Raw genomic sequence first — 6,151 nt, forward strand, 5'->3', positions numbered from 1 at the left:
GACGTTTGCAGCCCCCAGCTGCAAACTCTTTTACAGCAAAACAGTTCCAAAAGCCTAAGGACCACATGGTCAGGCTTCTCTCAGCAACGACACCACTCTAGGCACCACTGTTTATATTAGTCACTTCTCTAATTGTGATAAAAATGCCTGACAGGAGGCAACTTAAGGGGGGGACGGGGTTTATTTTGGCTCTGTTACATCTTCAGTCCTGCAGCAGAAGGGAGCTCACACTGCGGCTCAGCTTGCTTGCTCCTTAATCTTGTGCCTGGGCGCACAGGCTGGTGTTGATCTACATTTGAGAAGCATTGCCACCCTTCAGTTAACCTAATCTAAATATCATTCCAAAGGTATGCCTAGAGCTTTGTTTCTTAGGTGACTAATCTAGATCTCCCGTCAAACTGATAATCAATGTTAATCATCATAGGTGTGTTTTAGATTCCTCACCTGGCAGACACAAGCAGAAGGCATGCAGATTTCACATGTATCCCTTGTTGCTACATGTATGACATCTCCCATCACCAACATACCCCACCAAGCTGGCATACTTCACATTAAGATTAACTTATTTTACCCAGAATCCATAGTTTTCTTAAAGTTTAAGCCTAAGTTTTCTTGGCACCATACAGTCCATGTTTTGACAAGTGTATAATGTCAGTTATCCATCGTTAGAGTCATACTGCATGATTTTACTGCTCTAAAAATTCTCTGTTCCACCTGCTAATACCCCCCCCCCCCAGCTCTTGGCAACCACTAACTAGCGTTCTCAATGTCTCTGTAGTTTTGTCTTTTCCAGAATGTCACAGAGTAGGAACCACACCCTTTTCAAGCTGGCTTCTTCACTTAACCAGATACATTTCAGGTACCTTTATGGCTTGATTGCTCACCTGCTTTGGGTCCTGAATAAAATTACAGTATACGATGTACCACAGTTTACTGCCCATCCACCTACTGAAGGACATCTTGGTGCTTTCGCATTTCCGCAATTACGAATAAAGCTGGTTCAAATACCTATGTGTAGTTGTTAGCGAGCACAGAGCTTCCGTGATACTTGGACAAACACCAGTAAGCACAATTCCTGGATTGAATAATGAGACTATATTTAGTTTTGTAAGAAGCAACTAAATTATCTTCCATATGGCTGGTCCAGTTTCTTTTTTTAATCGTCATTAGCAATCTGTTCTGTGTGGTCAGGCTTGTTAGTAACACTATGACCCTGGGCATTTGATTGAAGTTTTCAAACCTGACCAGACCACCTACAGGGAACAGTGGGTAAAGGCACCTGCCGCTGAGCTTAACCATCTGAGTTCACATGCCATTGTGCTTGCGAACTCACACACACACACACTATACATACCATTCCATACACACATATATACACACAGCATCTGAGCTCACGTGTCACCTATACAGATACAAGTTTACACACACACACACATACACACACACACCATCTGAGCTCACATACCATTGCATGCACATACACATGCACACACAAACACATACCTCTCATCTGAGTTCATATGCCATTAAACATGCCACACACAAAAGCATGCACACATACACAAATATGCACACATAGGCACATGTACAGACATAAATAAATGTAAAAGGAATTAAGAACTAATAAATACTATTTTATAGTACTGCTACATCAATATTTGGAACTAACATAAAATAATATATGAGAAAAACTAAAACTATGCCCCAATACAGAAAACCTAAGATTCTTGATTAAGTTCTGCACTGAGGTAGAGTAACATCAGGGCTGGTCTGCTGACCACAATCCACTTACTTGACCTGCTCACTCAGTTTGTCTACGCCTGCTTCCTCTTCTGTACATCTTTACGTTTTGTTTTGGTGGTGGTGGTGATGATGACGGTGATGATGAGGGTAATGGTGGTGATGCTGGAGGTTGTGGTGATTCTGGAGGTTGTGGTGGTGATGGTAGTGGCGGTGGTGGTAGTGGGGTGTATACGCACATGTGTTTGTTGTGTGTGTCTGAGCATGCAGAAACCAGAGCAGTATGTCTTCCAGTGTTGCTGTCTGCCTTATTCCCTTGACAGAGTCTCCCACAGAACCAGAAACTTACCATTGTTTAAGCTGGTTTGCCAGCCAGCTCCAAAACACAGATTAATACCAAATTTTACATGGGTCCTGAGGATTCAAACTTAGGACCTCGTGCTTGCATTCCCAAACTTTTTACCCTCTGAGATAGTCCCCTAGCCCCTCTGTTCCACAGGCCTTAATAAAAACTTCTGTGTCCTAGAAACAACTTGAAGAATGTAAAAGTAAACAGATGACATAGTCCACTAACTTCAATGTCTGGTAATTAGTGGCTTTTCCACCTAACTTCTTTCACAGACACTACCCCGATATAAGTGGATGTCTTTAGGTTTCTATTGCTGGGATAAAACACCGTAATGAAAAGCAACTTGAGGAGGAAGGAACGAGTTTGTTTCTGTTTATGCGTCCGCAGCACACCCCGCCATTGAAAGAAGTCAGGGCAGGAATCTAGAGGGAACCTGGAACAGGAAGCAGGAGCTTGCGCAAAGGCCAAGGGAAGAATGCTAATGTCTATTTTGCTCTCTAGGACTTGATCAGTCCTTAAAGGCATACAAGGACCAGCAGCCCAGGGATAGCACCGCCCACAGTGGCCTGGGCCCTCCCACCTCAAACACTAATTAAGGAAACAGCTCCCTAAAGGTTTGCCTAAACCCCATTTTATGGGAGTCACTTTCTCAATTAAGGACTCTAGTTTGTGGGGAGCTGACACAAAACTGGCCATTTTAGTGGGACTTTAATGTTTATCCCCCTTGACTTACCTCAAGGGCTCAAAACACAGTGGTGCTTCTCTGAGCTCTAATCCTCCCTTTAGAGTCAACAGGCCAAGCACAGACACTCCTCAGACTCATGCGCTCAAAATCTAGCTCTGCCGTTCTTTCTGTATGATTTGACCTCCCTTGCCTCTGTGACTCCTTACTTGTAAAATGAGTACAATCTCATCTGTCAGCATGGTTATCATGCGGGATTTAGACCGGTACCTGTCACGAAGGACCCTCTAGGTAAGTAAGCCATACTTAGTATAGGTACCTGTGAGGACTGTCAACTCTGAATCCATGCTATCTAGAAAAGGAGACAAGCCCTGAAAGGAGGGGTGAGGGGGTGGGGAGTTGCGGGGGTGAGAAAAGTGAAAAGAAAGGAGACGGAGGAAAGGGTTTGGGTTTGGAGGAAGCGGGAGGAGGGTGTGAGGGAGACAGGGGAAGGGGAGGGCTTGCGAGGGGGGCGTGGTGGGTAGGTCATGATCCGGGATCCAAGAACCACTTGCAAGCGGTCTGGGCGGTCCATGAGTAGAAACAGAAGGAGGGGCTGAGGAAGGGTGGGGTCTGGGTCGCCACCCAGGCTAGCCTGGAGCTACCGCAGATCGCAGATCGTTCACCTTCGCAGAGCTTCTCCCTGGGCTTCGCCTCGCGGCCCCAAGGGTAAGTTTCCCACGCCCGCCCCTCTACACCCACGGAGCATCAGGTTCCCGCGGGGTCCCCAGGTCGTGAGCGCAGCTTGCTCCCAGGCCGTCCCCTTACCTCCCCTCCCCCAAGCCCTCGTCCCTCTATGGAAATAGAAGGGACTTGACCTGGGGGGGGCGCAAGGGCCGAGCTGAGTAAGTTATCAAACTTAGGGTCTTGCAGCCCAAGCTCACATCCTAAAGGTCTTGGGAACATTTAAAAGAAAAAGGGATAGAGGAAAGTCTCCTGCCCCTGCTCAGAGTTCTGTGCTGAGAACTTTTTCCTACCGCTCCCATGAGAGCTCTTTTTCTCCTCCAAGTGTATTTTAGCTTTACTTTGTATAGGTAGGAGAAAGATGAATTGGAGTATTGGACTTTGAGAGTTGGGGAACTTCGGTTTTCTCTTTTTAAAGACACCGTTTTCTTTGATTGCAACAGAATTCTATTCACTAGACATGAATCACCTCCCCTGCCTCTTGAGTCAGCAGGTGAGGTATCAGAGGTAGAGGTATGTGGTTTGTGACTGCAAATAGCCATATATAGAAGTTCTGGGTCCTGTGCCAATAGAAAGTTGAGCAGCCAGGGCAAAATGCTTCCCCAGGAGGTGCGTTAAAGAGAAGAGGTTCCTGCCCCCGAAAGAACTTCAGTTTCTACTCCTCACAACATCATAAAAATAGACTAAAAGGTTATTCTATGAAGAATTGTTCCTGGTTTTCCTGAAGGTGGAAGTTTCAAACTGCCTAGAAAGGTACTTTTAAACACTAACGAAGATCAGACCACTGTCCTCAGATCTGTTGGTGTTGAGAAATCGGTAGAAATGCCAGCAGGAGGAAGTACAAGAAAATGATGTAGCTGCTATAATCCCCTTCAGGAAGGATGTGTTTAAAGCTCTATTGTTAGGTCACTTGGCTTGCACTATGGAGTAGTTCTCTACTTTTTACAAGCTTAAAGGATGGCTTGATAATACATCTTAGAAATTTCCACATTATATTGGATCAACAAATGTCAAGCATCAGTTTGGGTCAGGGGCCACAGGGCATGGGAATTAACAGTTCATTCCTTTGCAGTCTAGATGCCTAGGTTCAGTCAGGTTGACTCTATGGTGGGGATTTCACTATTGCTTCCTGTGCCTCCAGCATCTTCCTGTGCTGTTAATGATGTCTCTCTCACTAACTAGGTTATTCTGAGGCTTATGTTTAAATCATTGAATACAGTTTTTTTTCATATACACCAGTGAATAAACATTGCACAAATCCCCAGCTTTGAGAGCTCACTTTCTAACACTTTGCCTGTCACCTGGCACCTAGTAAAAACACAAGATGTTGGCTGACAGCATAATCTATCTTATTTCCTCCCAGCAATAGAAACAACCTTCTCCCTGTTTTACACATGAGGAAATCCTGACTCAAATTAGGTCTCGCATTAAGAGATGTGTTAGCTTTTTGTCTGTGTGACAGAACATCTGGGAGGAAGAATTTAAAAGGAGGAAAGATGTCTTTTTAGCTCATGGTTTCAGAGATTTTTAGCTCAGTTCGGGTCAGCTGGCTCCATTGCTAATCATTCTACGTGAGGCAGGACATGCCTGTAACAGAGTCCCTGACAGAGGAGAATACCCACCTCATGGCCACCAAGACGCAGAGACCAAGTGTGGGCAGTGCCAGGGAGAAAACAGAGACCTCTGAGGCATGCTGCTCCTAATGGATCTGCTCCCTTTAGGGAGTCTTAGCCCTTAAGCTTCCACTGTTTCCCATTAAATTAGGAAACCATCAATGGATCGATCTATTGCTGAGGTTAAAGTGACCATTCCTGGTCCAGTTGCTTATGAAACTCCTCAGCTCTGAACACAGCTGCATTTGGGACCAAAATGGAAAGGCCTGTTGTACATGACAAGAAGCAACCTTATCCTGTATCCACTGTATACTCTGGAGAGAGATAGAGGGTCAGAACCTTTAATTAGAGAGGACAGGCCAGGGGAGCAGTGGTGGCGCACACCTTTAATCCCAGCACTTGGGAGGCAGAGGCAGGTAGATTTCTGAGTTCGAGGCCAGCCTGGTCTACAGAGTGAGTTCCAGGACAGCCAGGGCTACACAGAGAAACCCTGTCTCACTTCTGCCCCCCCCCCCCAAAACAAAACAAAACAAAAAAGAAAAAGAAAAGAGAGAACACAGAAGTTTCAGAGAATGAGCAAAAATCAGGGCTAAATACTTCCAGTGACTATTAATGTGGTTTCAGGTCCATCTTTGGCCCTGAACTGCCACTGAAGTTTTAGAATATTTTGTTGCCAGGATGGGTGGGAACAGTTTGTATTTCTGAATCGACACTGGAGACAAGCCAGCACATCTGAGTAATGTTTACTTATGGAAGGTGTGCCTGGGTTCAAGGAAGTGGCCCTTTTCCTGTCTCTACCTACTTGGAACTAGCCTGACTTCCTCAAAGAGTAGACATGGGTATTTATAACAAACTGCGTAGGCTTGGATCTTTTAAAATGTACAGGCAAGGAATCAGTGCAAACCCAGCTAGAATTTGTCTTGCTTTAAGGGTGAGGATCAACTTCAACTTCTTCTTTTTCTTCTTCTTCTTCTTCTTCTTCTTCTTCTTCTTCTTCTTCTTCTTCTTCTTCTTCTTCTTCTTCTTCTTCTTCTTCTTCTTCTT

General features: G+C 45.1%; 1 protein-coding gene across 4 annotated transcripts in view; it reads left to right on the forward strand.

Moving 5' to 3' along the window:
* The first annotated feature begins 3,043 nt into the window (after positions 1–3,043).
* Anxa3 (annexin A3) overlaps positions 3,044–6,151 on the forward strand; it is a 50,625-nt gene continuing 47,517 nt past the window's right edge. Inside the window, exon 1 of one of the 4 annotated variants that reach the window (XM_029477952.1) lies at positions 3,044–3,062. The gene's annotated coding sequence lies outside the window, so the exon portion shown is untranslated. Of the gene's footprint in view, positions 3,063–3,376; positions 3,484–5,976; positions 6,039–6,151 lie in introns of those variants that run through there. The other 3 variants (XM_021162528.2, XM_021162527.2, XM_029477951.1) reach the window with 3 other exon arrangements.

The sequence above is a fragment of the Mus caroli genome, chromosome 5 (genome assembly GCF_900094665.2).
Source record: "Mus caroli chromosome 5, CAROLI_EIJ_v1.1, whole genome shotgun sequence".
In the NCBI taxonomy this organism is placed as follows: Eukaryota; Metazoa; Chordata; class Mammalia; order Rodentia; family Muridae; genus Mus; species Mus caroli.